This window comes from Manis pentadactyla, chromosome 15 (genome assembly GCF_030020395.1).
Source record: "Manis pentadactyla isolate mManPen7 chromosome 15, mManPen7.hap1, whole genome shotgun sequence".
NCBI lineage: Eukaryota > Metazoa > Chordata > Mammalia > Pholidota > Manidae > Manis > Manis pentadactyla.
Window position 1 is genome coordinate 9882676 of NC_080033.1, and position 13660 is coordinate 9896335.

A 13660-nucleotide genomic window follows, 5' to 3' on the forward strand; every position below is an offset into this window, starting at 1 on the left:
GACATGATCACCTTGAGAAATATCACCTCCCCTTTGAGCCAGTGACACTTGGCTAAAATTAAGTCAACTGGATGCCGCCCATCCATTTCCCTTTTTCTTCCAAGGCTGGATTACATTTATTTTCAAGTTCTTGACCAAAGAACTGCCATTCTTCCATGTGTAGCAAAAGATACTGATTTTCATTAGCAATAGCTTGACTTGGGAATCTTTCATTTGCAGGTTCATCCAATTTGGTGACTGGAGAGACCAAGAGCTTCTTTAGCTTTGCAAAATCAGTAAGTATCTGCGCACGTCGACCGTGCTCTGGTCATGCAGTGATTTGCATGTTGTGAGCTCTCCCATCCAAGGATTTGACCCGATGAACTAAATCATGTTTGTCCCTCATCTACACCATCCATTTTCAGTAAAACCCGCATTCCTTCCCTTCTCACTACACATGGGCAAGACTGTATATACACTTGGGTTGCTTTTGTCTAAATGAAGCACAGAGATTGTCAGATAAACTCAAGAAAGCTTCCTTTTCATTTTAACAGAGATGACTTAAGTGTTGGTGTTTTTAATCATTGGTCAAAAATAAACTTAGTATTGGTGCATTTTATGTGCTCCCTGGAAAGACTGACCATTTGGTTTGGCTACTTTCTGCCCAGGTTTCTGGGGATACTTGAAATTTCTCTTTATCTCCATACTTCTGAAGTGGAGATACAAATGGGATCTTACAATTTTAGCTACCTCTTGGGGTGATTTTTGGGCAAAAGCAAGTTTGTGAATCCCTAGTGTAAATAATCATGCTTTGAACACAGTGGTTATGTTGTCTGCAATGAGAGGTAACATCTCTGGGCATTCACCCCACTAGGAACCTACTCAGATCTACATTCCCACCGAGAGCAACACTTGCTAGAATTAAACCAGTTGGGGCTTGAACTTCAGTTCTTACCCCCACCCCCACAACAGGGGATCGCTGCTTCTCATAAGAGCTTGCTTTTGTCTTGTCTCCTCTCAGCCTCCTAAAGCAGCCAGCGCGACACTGATTGATTCACTTGCTTCACAAGCATCTTCTGAGCACCTACTGTTTGTGGCATGTGCCAGACACCAGGGTATGACAGTCAATGAAATGGGTACATTTTAGACCCCCTGTAACTTATATCTAATGAGGGAAACAAACGGAAATAAGTAGAACATATTAATAAGACGAATATAAATAGTCATAAAACCTCTGCAAGGGATAGAAATGGGCTCTGAAATAGTGAACAACAGGATGGAGGCATTGTGAATAGGGTGGCCAGGGAAGGCCATAGGAATGGGTATGGAATTTATTCTTAGGGTGTCCATATGCCCCCTCATTGCCAACACTGACTGCCAAAAGCATCACCCCCCAGGCATTCCCTGATTCTGGAATGATTAGTGCTCCCTACCCTGTGACAAGAATTAGAGGACCTGCCTTTGCATTTGAACTTTGAAGTTCAGGTCAAGGATCAGCCCAAGTACAGAATCTGCAAGGGAGCAAGAACAGAATCTAAGGAAGGATGCCGTCAGGAGCGTGTTCCCTGCCATCAGGAGCGTGTTCCCTGGAGACGGGCTTTGCGCCGCTCACAGCTGTTTCATTGCTGTGGCTGTGATTAACGTGATGCTGACAGCCTGCTGTGGGTAACCAGATTGGTCCCTATTTAAATACAGTTGTAAGAAGTGTTTTCCCTTCCTCCCCTAAATGCACAGTCACAACACACAGTGTTAATGAAGTAATTGCAGCGTGCCCAGGTTCCATGAGGGCGCTCACGGAACAGCCAGGAAGGAGGCTGAGGTTCTCCGGGCTGAAGAGGGAGTCCCGGTTTCCAGGATGCTTTATGTATACTTGGAGGTCAAGAGTGAACAGTGTTGCCTTTCAGAGGCCTGGTCCGTTTATTGGCTGGTCAGTTAGAAGCCAACTGAAGATAGGGCATGCCAAGGAGTGGAATGGTGACTTTGCTCTGGAAGGTTCTAGAAAGGTACTTCCTTTTATCCATTGGAAAAAGGCTTAGAGATTAAAGACATATTTGGCATCACACAGGAATGTCTCCCTTAACCATGTTCCACCTTAAAACTTGTAGAGCTTGTTAAACTCTTTGTCAAACATGCCACTTGCTTTTAGACCATAGTGATGGTGATAATAACAGGTGAAGTTAATGTTTAGAGAGATTCTGACTCCAAATTCAGAGCTCTTACTCACAAAATCAAAACATTTCTTCCAACTTAAGATGATAATATAACAATTTTATTTTGAGAGAGAACCTACTCTATGTCAGACACTGTTCTAAATACTCTGCATGTATTAACACATTTATTCCTCATGACAACCCCATGAGGTACAGAAGGGAAACTGTGCACAGAAAGGATACCTTATTTGCCTAAAGTTGCACAGCTAGTAAGTAGCAGAACTGGGATTTCAAAACCAGGCATTCAGCTCTTGAACTCACTTAACCACAACTGGGCAGCAATCATGGGTTCAGCAAGCATTCCTTTCACGAGCATTGATTGCAGACACCCTGTGAATCAAGTTATTAACCATTTCCCTACCTTTGCTTTTGCATAAGCCATTCATGGCCAAATCCATGTCTCCCCAGCCTCCAGGCTGTGGGGAAATGTACACTGGTAAAGAATTTGTGCATGAAACTTACTCCTGTTTTCAACCTTTCTCACACATATTTTGCTAACGATACAATTTTCCCACTTAAAAATATGTCAAGATCTTTTACTTTTGTGAGCCTCCCAATCCTGGGAAATAGCAAGATACAAATAAAGTAAAAATGTAAATATTATAAATATTCACAAATGACCATCACATTCCTCTTTGCCTTCTACATTAAGCTGATACTAACCATTTCACCTCTTAGAACCCTCTAGAAACTGGAACTTTGAATTCCTAAATTCTAACCTGCACCCAAGGAAATGCATTAAATCAGAACAAAGCAGTTAAATAACCATTTCTGTAGTTTGTTAATGGATTACCTACTTACTTTCTTGTGGGAGATGAGAGACTAGAAAGAGCAGCCATCTTTGCTACTTAAGTGTGTCCCACCTAGCACTTTGGGGCTAGTGACATTTGGGGCTGGATAATTCTTTGTGTGAGGGGCTTTCCTGTGCCTGTAGGATGTTTAGGAGCATCTCTGGCTTCTACCCACTAGATGCCATTGATTTTCCCTCCGGGCATCTCAGCAAAAGAAGGCCCCCAACATTACCATATGTCCCATGGGGGGTCCAAAGTCCCCCAGGTGAGAAGCACTGATACGAGGGCCTGGTGGCCCTGCCGTGCTGCTCCCTCTTCCCTTACCCTGCCTCACTCTGCTTCATCTGACGGACTCCTACCCACCTTTGCAGGCTTGCCACCACTCCCTGCTAGAAAACCCGCTCCTGTAGTCAGAAGCGTCACTCCCACCGAGTCGCCGCCACACTCTGGAACTTCTCTGCCACTCTACTCCCTTCACCGACCCTGTCACCACCACCACCACCATTCACTAAGCCTAACGCTTTACACTCAATCCTCCCAGGACACCTCGGAGGCAATATCCTGCCACCGTATGCAGCTGAGAAAAATGAATCACAGCCAGTAAAACGGAGCGTGCTGTCGAGCCAGCATTCAGCCCTACAGCTGATGGTGACACTCATCATATGCCTTCATGTTCCAGTGACATAAGGCCTCGTAGTTGTTCCCACCTAGATTCTTCTCATAAGCATCACCGTGCGCTCACAATAGTGCCTGGCCAAATGGATGCTTAGGAAGATGCATCAGCAGTTAGAGCTGCCACGTGGCCAGCGGGAACCTGGTCCCTGCAGCCCTGTTCACCCTGCAGTGCAACAAACCCGGCCTGGCCTCGAGTCCTTGTAACGTGGCACCCTCTCTCCTTCCAGGGGTGGCAGGTTGAGAAAGTGAACCCCATCAAGCGGTACGAAGAGAACAGTCATCGCGGGGTTTTCCCTTGTAAATGTGCTCTTCAAACAGGGCCGTGCAGGCCTCATTCGAGGAGTGGTGGACAAGCTCATCGGGCTCTACAACCAGAAGAAGACCAAGCCCGTGGTGGATTCCATGTGGGCCCTGGAGGAGGTGAGCGTGGCATTTTTCCCCAGCAAATAATCTCTTCTTTTCCATCTAGGCAGACCTGGGCAGCCAGATACAGTCTTTTAGCAAATGACTATTCTCCAGGTTTGTCTGTTTTAAATGAGAGTCCTAAGAGTCCCTGTCCTATAGGAGAGTGGATGTAAGGAACACCTTAAGGTCTGTGATGGTTCTCCAGCCATGCGCCTCAATATACCATTTTTGCCTTGAACCCTTCCCAAGCGGGCCAGCAAATTCTAGTGGGTGTGTCCAATACAATTCACTTCGGCTACACGGGAGTGTGAACATTGCTACAGAGCCGTTTCGGTCACCTTGTGGGTATATGAGATCCAGGTCAGGGCCGACAGTGGCTCATGGCTGGAACCGGTCTAAACCCAGATGCTCGGCGCCTCTGTGCGGCCTCGCTGGCCAGCTGCCCCACGGGCACTGTAATTATGAATGAATCGCCGGATCTAGTATTGCACTGAGTCTTTTTGTATCTGCCAGGAGTTCTTGTATTTGAAAGCATTTCTCGATCACAAAAAAATCAAGAACCCCTAATGGAACCTTGAAGGACAGCGAAGCGGGAACTGGATGTATTACTGGTTTCCGGCACCACAGGAGCAGCCAGGGTCTAGAAAGCCCTTCAGGACAAAGGACACTTTGAGCTCTTGGGAAGCCAGTCACGGCAGCCCTGCGAGGAGGAAATGAAGGGCTGGGGCGTAGGTTTCAAGAGGCGTTTCCTTAAGAAATCTTCTTGTGTCAGGATTTCATGATGTCAGCTTCAGGGAGCCAGGATGCCCCTGGGAAGTACTTTAAAATACGTGGAATATCCTTTTTGTTTGCTTGGCTGGTTTCTGCATTCTGTGCGGTGAGCACCTTACAGTACAAGTGCTTTTTTGTACTTCTGGGAGGCAGGGACACCTTTGAAAAAGCTGAGGAACTTCTGTGCAGCGGATGGTCGGTATTGTCCTGTCAAGAAAGCTGGGGCTGTTTGCCTAAACAGCAGGATTGCCAAAGTCCAAAAGCTTCAATACATACAGAAATCACCCCCAAATGTTGTGGGGTCACCCTGTAACCTATTAGGACTGGTCCTGCATCTATGGGCCCAGAGTACGCCTGTATCTATGCCTGAGACTGCGGTGTCATGGTCTTTAAAAAACCCAACCATCGAAAACCTTTGTTTATTATGATAAAAGAAACACACGCTCCTTGTAGGGAAGTCCTAAATTAACCAAGAACACAGGGAGAAAATGAACTGCAAGCCCACATTCCAGAGATGGTCAACATTGTGAACATTTTGGTTTGCTTTCTTAGGGTCTCTTTTTCTATTGCAGATGCTCACCGGGATCAGGTCATTGCTAAACTGAATCACATAATCACGCATTCCCTCTGCTGAGTAATTTCCAAGATGGGTAGCCTATTGTAATGCTCTTCTTGAAAATGCTGATTTAATGAGTCAGATATCCATATCGTATTCACTGTGGTACCTCAGTGGTGTAGAGACAGGCTGGACTGCATGGTTACCGGGTTCTAAGTGGTCAGGGAAAAGGGAACACGGAATAGTCAAGACCAAGGCTGAGAGATTAATGCGGCTCTGGGGCAGATGGGGAGGCTTATCCTTAAACCCTGTGTTAAAAAGGACCCAACAGACCTGGTAATATTTAAGTGAGGGGTTGAAATCCAAGAGGGGTCCAGTTGGGCTAGTGGGTCCTTCTTCTAGTATTTGAAATCATTCCCTGGTCATGGAGGTAATTGAGTATCAGCAAATACGTGTTGACTAACTTCTGTGTGCCTAGACTGCGCAGGTGCTGGGGTACAGCGGTGAACAGAGGGTCACCTGGCCTGGGTTCGTGGGGCTTACATTCAGAAGGCTGCAAGGGGCAGCAAATACTGATGAGAACAAAAATAAGCAGGGTATTTGCCAATTGTAGTAAGTTCCTGGAAGGAATTAAATAAGGGAATATGTTGGCAAGTAAGGGGAGGGGCAGGCAGTTTGCAATCTCCTTTTCATTATTACCCCCCAGGGAGACAGACTTCCCCCCCTAATCAAACCCCTCTATGAAACAGAAGTATGCCATCTGTGTATATCTATCACTCTACCTACATATCATCCATCTATGTCTTGTATATATATCTTTATATATCTGCTTGCAGATTTATTTATAAGATTTTTTCCATCCTCCAAGAACCAGTCTTTACCCGTTTGAGGGGGTGTCATTCCCACTGAGAATGCATGCGGTACAGTGACTTTAGACTTTACAGAACAGCAGGTGTCACTGAGCTGGGACATGAAAGAGGCAAAACACTGGAAAAAGAGCGTCGAGGCAGAGAGACGCTCAAGAGCAAAGGGACGAGGAGAGAGAGATCTTGGTGGAGGCGAGGGACAGTGACGTGGCCCCTTCCCAGGGATTACTGTGAGCAAAGGAAGGAGTGGTGCGCAGAGCCTCCGGGTCAGCAGAGGCCAGACAGACGTCTAAGTTCCCATGAGAGGCTGCTGCAGGGTCAGCGGTGCCACATGGTGGTCCCAAGGGTGTCACCCTCCAGGGAAGCAGCAGAAATTGTCAGGCATGGTTCCAGGCTCCAGCTGCAGAAGTCCAATGTCCAGATTTCAATCCAGATGGGAGGGGGCACTAAACTAAGCTCAGCTCTGAGTAGAGGGGGACCTGGCCAGCTGCAGCTGAGACACGTAAGGCAGCCAAGGGCACGTCAGTGTGGCTCAGCTGAGGACGCAGACCAGAGGTTCTCAGGACCCACAGAGACCAGGGATGGGGCAGCTACAGCCGGCAGCCGTGGCTGACTGAGTAAGGGGTCAGATGCAAGCGAGTCCGGGGACTTCATTGCAAACACTTCCCCAGTTCACCCACTTCCTTTCATCTCTGCTCATGGCAGTGTAGCCGGAGCTGGACGCCCCCCTCCTGCCTGACCCCACAGGGCACTCTCTGCCCAGCTGCCCTAGTGGGCTCATCACCGCCTCGCCCAGGTCGCCTCCACCCTGATTAAATCCTCCCACAGCCTAACACTGCCCTGAAACGGCGTCTACATGCCTTTCCCTGCCTGGTGCAGCCCTGCCCAGTCTTAACTCCCGCCCTCTCACCGGCCTCACTCCCCCCACCTCACCTCCACTATCCCAGCTTCTGTGGCACGCGTCTCTGTTCCTGGCACCCACCCAAGGCTTTCCTGTCTTGGGCTTTTGAACCTGTTGCTTCCTCTAGTTTACACACTCCTCTAGAGTGTCACAGAGCTGCTTGCTTCTCATGCATGTCTCAGCTTCCATGCCACCAATAGAGAGAGGCCCCCCCAAGGCCCCTCCTGAAGGTAGCATCCCCTACAGCCACGTCTGCCCGGGTCATTTGCTCTCCCTTTACCCTGCCGGATATTCTTCATTGCATTATCACTGGTTGAAATGATCTCGTTCATCTGTTGGTTGACTTGGTTAGATTCTGTCTCCCTTCCAGGGGAATGTAAGACCTAAATGAAGAAAGCCCTTGAATGTGCTGCTCGAGATCCCAGTACTTGGTACAGAATAGCTGCTCATTAAACAGGCATACTTGATTAAGTAGGTGAATACAGGAAGATATGACCACTTTAATATTTTCTGCTTGACAGTCAAGTGTTTGTTGAATGAATGAACCAGCTATACTAAAACAAGGTATTACTACTTTAGACAACTTGGGCACAACTCACATTGTGGCTGACTAATCCTTTCTCTGCATGGTAGTATGTTTAGTGGCATCTCTGTACTTTACCTGTGAGAAGCCTAGAGCATCTCCACCATCAGCTGTGACAATATAAGGTATGTCTAGACATTATCAAATGCCACCCTACTTGGAATGGGGGTGGCGGTGAGGGGGAAAACCTCCCCTAGTTGAGAACTAGTGGTTTAAAAGAAGCCATATGGGTTAAGACAGTCACCAGGAAAACAAAGGAATCCTAGGTCCCACAGCAGGCGAGTCAATCCACAGGGCAGAGACAGACAACTGTTGCCTGTTTGCCAACACGAACGTCCACAGCCACTCTTCGGTAACACCCACCAACTTCCTGAGGGTTCTTTTCTGAAATATTTACAGGCCTCTGTTCAGAACTGCAGTTGGGCCAAACTCAGCTATCTGCCAGGCCCACACAGCTCTTCTGGGCTTGGAGAGCTTGAGCATGTTTATAACTTGTGACCCTCAGAAGGAGGAGTATAATGTTCCCTCCCCCTACCCTTTGGTGAACGATTTCACCAACTGCTTTTCAGGCCAGTTCTATAATTTCATCTACAGAATATAAAGCCTATAGAGATTAAAAGAAAACTTTCCTGGGCTCTCTGAGCCCTCCAACTAGAAGATTTAATAATATCAGAGATATAAAAAGATATATATCTTTTTAGCCATCTGTCCTGACTTTATTGTAAATTTAATACATGAAGCAGAGCGGATATGCCCCAGACCCAGATTTGCTACCAGATATTAAATGTGCAACTGTACTTTAAGATGGAAAAAAGTTAATCTCTCCAAACAGTTCAGAAGTGAGAAAGGGACAAAAAAATACTTATATTTGTCAACCAAGCAGCAGTGACATTATTGAGCACCTGCTGTTTGCTGTACTATTTTAGGATGTCAAGTCTACAGAAGGAATAGGCTTTGTTTCCTGACCCTGGAGTTTATGATCTAGTTTCGGAGCAGCACTAAGACCTATGAAACAATGAGAAGCTTAGCGTTCAGTCATGGGGTGTTTTCAGGTGCCACCGGATTTGAAAATGACAAAGAATGATATTAAGTGAGAGTGAATGTCCAGAGGCGGTTTCAAGCATAAGGTGGGACTTTGTTGAGATTGGAAGGATACAGAGTCAGAGTGAAAAAAATAAAACGAGGTATTACAAGCAGGAGGGACACTGCGAACCAAATCCCCGAAGTCGGAGCGAGTCTGGGGTGGGTTAGGGCTGACAGGAGTGACCTAACAAAGCAGAGGCGACTGGCTGAGCGGGAGAGGAAATAGGCTGGTTCTGGTCAATGGAGTCGTTTCTTGGAGGGCTTTGCTGCCAAGCACAGGAGTCTGAGTTGATATTGTGGGTGAGGGAGGGGGGCTGAGCATTCACCATGTGATCTTTCCATTCCCAGAAGCCCATCCTGGTCCCAAGCATGATACTGGGAAGGCCCACAGCTGGGCTGTGTGGCCATGGCCTCCGATTCAGTGTCTTTTCCCACCGGCCATTGAATAGTATGCAGAGGGCCCTGTTCTGAGTGGAAATGGGCTTCCTAAGTTCATTTGTTGAGGCCCCAACCCTCAGGACCTCAGAATGTGATTGTGTTTAGAGAGAAGGCCTTTAAAGAAGTTAAAATGAGGCCTGTGGGTGCCCCTGATTTAATCTGAGTGGTGTCCCTCTAAAAAAGAGGAGAATTAGGATGTACAGACACTACTGATGCACAGGGGAAAATCCATGTGAGGACTCATGAAAAAATGGCCACCTGCAGGCACAGGAGATGCCCCGGAATGGAACCAGCCCTGCTGACCCTTGGCCTTGGCCTTCTGGCCTGGAGACTGTGAGGAAGTTGACTTCTGCTGTTTGAGCCTCCTGGTCTGGGAGCTTTCATTATGGTAGCCTCAGCAAACTGCTACAGGGTTGCATGGAGAGCTTGGTGATCTAATAAAATAATGAACAATGATCATATATTAATAAAACAATTATAATTAATAATACAATAATTGATATAATTTATTATAAAACAATATCTTCTATTAAAGGCATTATCTACAGTGTTCTATAACATTATTTACATAAACATCTATGATTGAGCTCTGTGATATGCATGGCACTAGCCACATGTGGCTATTTAAATTTTAGTGAATTAAGATTAAGTCAAATTAAAAATCCAATTCCCTAATTCTATCAGGCATGTTTCAAAGGCCAGTAGCCACACGTGGCCAGAGGTTCCCCTGTGGGACCACGCAGACATGCAAGACGCTCTCATCTGGGCAGGAGTCTCCTGAAGCTGGTCGGTGAGACGATGTCATCCTTCTGTTTGAAGGTAAGAAAAAGTTCGCCTCCCAGCAACCTGGCACGATTCGCCTTTTACTAAACTATGTTACCCACGCCCTTCCCTGTGGATCTCTCCTTACCTGGACCGTTGTGAACACCACTATCCAAATGCACTCACTTATTTGATGTAAGTGCCCCTAATTCCTCATTATGTGACCCCTGCATTTTTATCTTCATGTTAATAGTCATGGTTTAATTATATGGGTATCTTTCATCGTATGCCATCGCAAAACTTATACACAGAGATAGGTCTGCTTAAAAGAATAAATGAAGGAAAAATCATGTGATGCTGAGCTTGCCAGGCACCCTTATCTGTGTCAGAGCAAAAGGTTGACTTGATAAAAGGAAAATTAATGTTGAACACCAGCAGCAGAGAAGGTGGAATGACCCAAGAGGCGAGGCTGAGTGGGGGTGTGATTGTCAGTTTCAAAAAGGCTGCAGGCTTCAACTCCAGCGCCAGCCTGGGAAGTCTGGAGAGGATGAAGCCAAGCATCTGAAACCGATGCCCAAACTCGAACTCAGAGAAAGACTTAAGAAGAAACCGTGGACATTCCACTTAACTATGGCAGGTGGCAACTGGCTGGCATACACCTCCTTTAAAGGTTTAGACACTCCTTGGAGGCACACCTGGGTGTGGGGAGAGTAATTTAAAAGCATCGCTTCAAAGCAGGCAATGTGTGGTGCCCCTGTGCACATCAGTTTGGAGCACGGACTTGGGGCAGCGGGTCTGGCCAGGGGGCCACGGGACACATTTAGGCACGGGAGGTAAGCCCCAGACAGAAGTGGGGGCAGTGGAATAAGAGAGAAGAGGGGTATCTGAGTCACTAGAAACAAAAGCCAAAGGAGAAGCAAGAGTCAGAGATGACGGTGGTCTTTTAACCCGGGAGGCCGGGAGAGGGGGTGCCGGCACTACCAGTTTAGTCAGCAGCGGCAAGGGCGGAAGCTGCTGTGCAAAAACTGATACGCTTAGACGTGAGTTTGACTTGAAGTGATGGTAGAACGTGCAGGTAGGGCTGTCCACAGGCGATTCGAGCCCACGGTCACGTGGAGATGAGAGGAGAGGGCTGGGTGCTTGTTCCTACCGCCACTGCTAGAGGATTTACTATGGCCCCTCAAGATGGCCACATCCTAATCCTTGAGGTCTTTCAGTGTGTTGCCTTATATGGCAAAAGGGACCTTGCACATGTGGTCGAAGGTTTCATGATAAGATTGCCCTAGATATTTTGGGTGGGCCTGATACAATCCCAAGAGTCTTCATCAGCAGGAGGCAGGCGAGCCAGAGGCAGAGAAGGGGATGCAGCACAGGAGACAGAGCAACGGCGATGGGACGCGGGGCCACTAGCCAGAGAACGCAGGCGGCTGACGGAAGCGGGAATGGGCTTCTCCTCTAAAGTCTCCATAAGGAACCTGTCCTGCCGACACCTGACTTGAACGCAGAGACCCATTTCAGGCTTCTGACCTGCAGAACTGTAAGACAGTCCGTTTGTGTTGTGTTAAGCCACCGAGTTTGTGGTCCTATGTTACAGCAACAATTGGAAATTAATATGTCATCCAACCAGCACATTCTTGCAAAGGCTGGGCTTTAAAATCCACTTCACAAGTGAGAACACCAGGGCTTGCACTCCAGGAGCAGCCAGGGTGGTGAAGGTGAAGAGCCAGACAATTCCAGTCGCAGAGAGACAGGGGAGAGAGCTGAGTGCATGTGACCTCGGCGTGCACCAAGCCCGGGCAAGGGCCTGGAGGCTGGGGGGAGAGGGGTTGGCATATCCAAGCACAGAAGAAGCTGCATCCAGCCAAGCATAAAGGGGAGGGGAGGGCAGCAAGGCTGGGCCTTGAGGGCAGGGGGGAGGAAACTGGGCAGGCAGATGCTCCCACTAGCTGCCCGACTGCACCGTCATCCCCCCAGCCATGCCGGGCCGTTGCGGTTCTTCCAACACCGGAGTCTCTGCTGCCTCCTGGCCTTTATTCATGCACTTCTCTCAACCTCTCACGCCCTGCCCCGTCCCTGTCCTCCTGCAAAATTCCCGCTTACCGTTCAGGACTCAGCAATGGTGCTGGCTCTTCTGCAGAAACATCCCCGATATCCCCCAAACTTGCTAAGGCCCCAACCCGGGTCAGAAATTCCAGCTTTTGGGTCCCACGGGCTTGCTCCCCTCGTGGACAGTTACCTATGGCAGATGGAGAGAATAATGGTATCTCCCAGCAGTTCCTAAGCGAAGGAATCTGATGACTTTAGGCACAAAAGGTGTCTGACCTAATGCTCGACAGACAGTGCGTGCTTGCCGGCTCTTCTGCTTACAGCACATTGCAAGTGTGTGCCCCAGAGTTGAGATATTTGGGGCGAGGGACTCTTAGGCAAGACCCCAAGCAAGGAGAACACAGAAGGGCTGTGCAGAAGCTTTCCGGGGCCTCGGGGCCGGCGTTTCTGTCAGCCTGGTGCAGCTTCTGCCCTGCAGGCCCTCACCAGACCCTCTCGCCTTCACCGGAGACCCCTGCGTGTTGCAGAACTGGGTGCCTTCCAGCGCAGCGCTCCTTGCTGGAGGTCTGGAGCTCATCTCCAAATACATTTCTGTTAAGAAAAAACTGGTCGCTCTTGCCTTCAAGCCTGTCATTTGGCTGAAAATACATGGCAGAACTGGATTTCCTTGTGAGCCAAGGACAAAGTCGATGGAGGCTGTTCTTGGCTGTGTTTCTAAAAGACCCAGGCAAGATTCTGCTGCTTCCTTAGGTTGGAAATGCCTGCTCGCTTCTGTTTGCCGCCCAAAGTGATGGAGGAACCGCATCCCATGTCTTAGTTGCTAGGTGGCACCTGGACTGTTTTCAGGTATTTTCTGAGGCACCTGTGAATGTGTTCATCTTGGATTCTGACTGTTTTATATTCGCTAGACCAGACAAGAGGGATACTGTGCTGCAGACCAAGGTCATTTGACTGCTAGAACATAAGGGATGCAGGAACAAAGGTCACGTCCAGGCAGGCGAACGTGCGGTGGATGCTGCCTAAACTTCCACCTTCGGGAACCCACCCTCCTCCCTCTTTACTTGCCCTCCCCCCGAGGATGTGGCTCCTGCCACGTCCCCTGCCATTACCAAAGATTGCATGGTTATTGTGCGATTGAGTCCATGTGTACTGAACTCCTGTAAACTGTCAAGCACTCTGCAAAATGGGGCATATCATAAAAAGCAGGAGCAACTCGAATCAAATGCGACAATCATTTGAACAGGAGAACAACACAGAGGGCTTCTTAACCTCTCACCTGCTGGCTGCTTGGCCTCTAACCCCTCACTTCTCTGAGCCTTCCTTTCCCCGCCTATAGATAGAACTGACCCTCTCTCCCAGAGCAGCTGTGTATTAGTTTCCGAGGGCTGCCATAGAAAGTGCCGCCAAGGCTCCATCTGAGGGTTGAGGGAGAATCTTCCAGGCCTCTCCCTGAGTTTCTGGTGGCTTGCTGGCAAGCATTGGTGTCCCTCTGCTTATAGAAGTGTCACCCCCTTCTCTGCCTTCCGTTTCGCAGGGGTTCCCTCTGCGTGTCTGCCTCCGCATTTCCCCTGATACGTCGTACTGGATTAAGGTC

The 13660-nt window shown here is 48.4% G+C and overlaps 1 long non-coding RNA gene across 1 annotated transcript in view; it reads left to right on the forward strand.

Annotated features, from left to right (window-relative positions):
* The first annotated feature begins 218 nt into the window (after positions 1–218).
* The window catches only part of LOC130681036 (uncharacterized), a 37321-nt gene continuing 23879 nt past the window's right edge, over positions 219–13660 (forward strand). Inside the window, exons 1-3 of the long non-coding RNA XR_008994078.1 lie at positions 219–275; positions 3883–4075; positions 9943–10077. This is a non-coding gene — a long non-coding RNA (uncharacterized LOC130681036). The remainder of the gene's footprint in view (positions 276–3882; positions 4076–9942; positions 10078–13660) is intronic.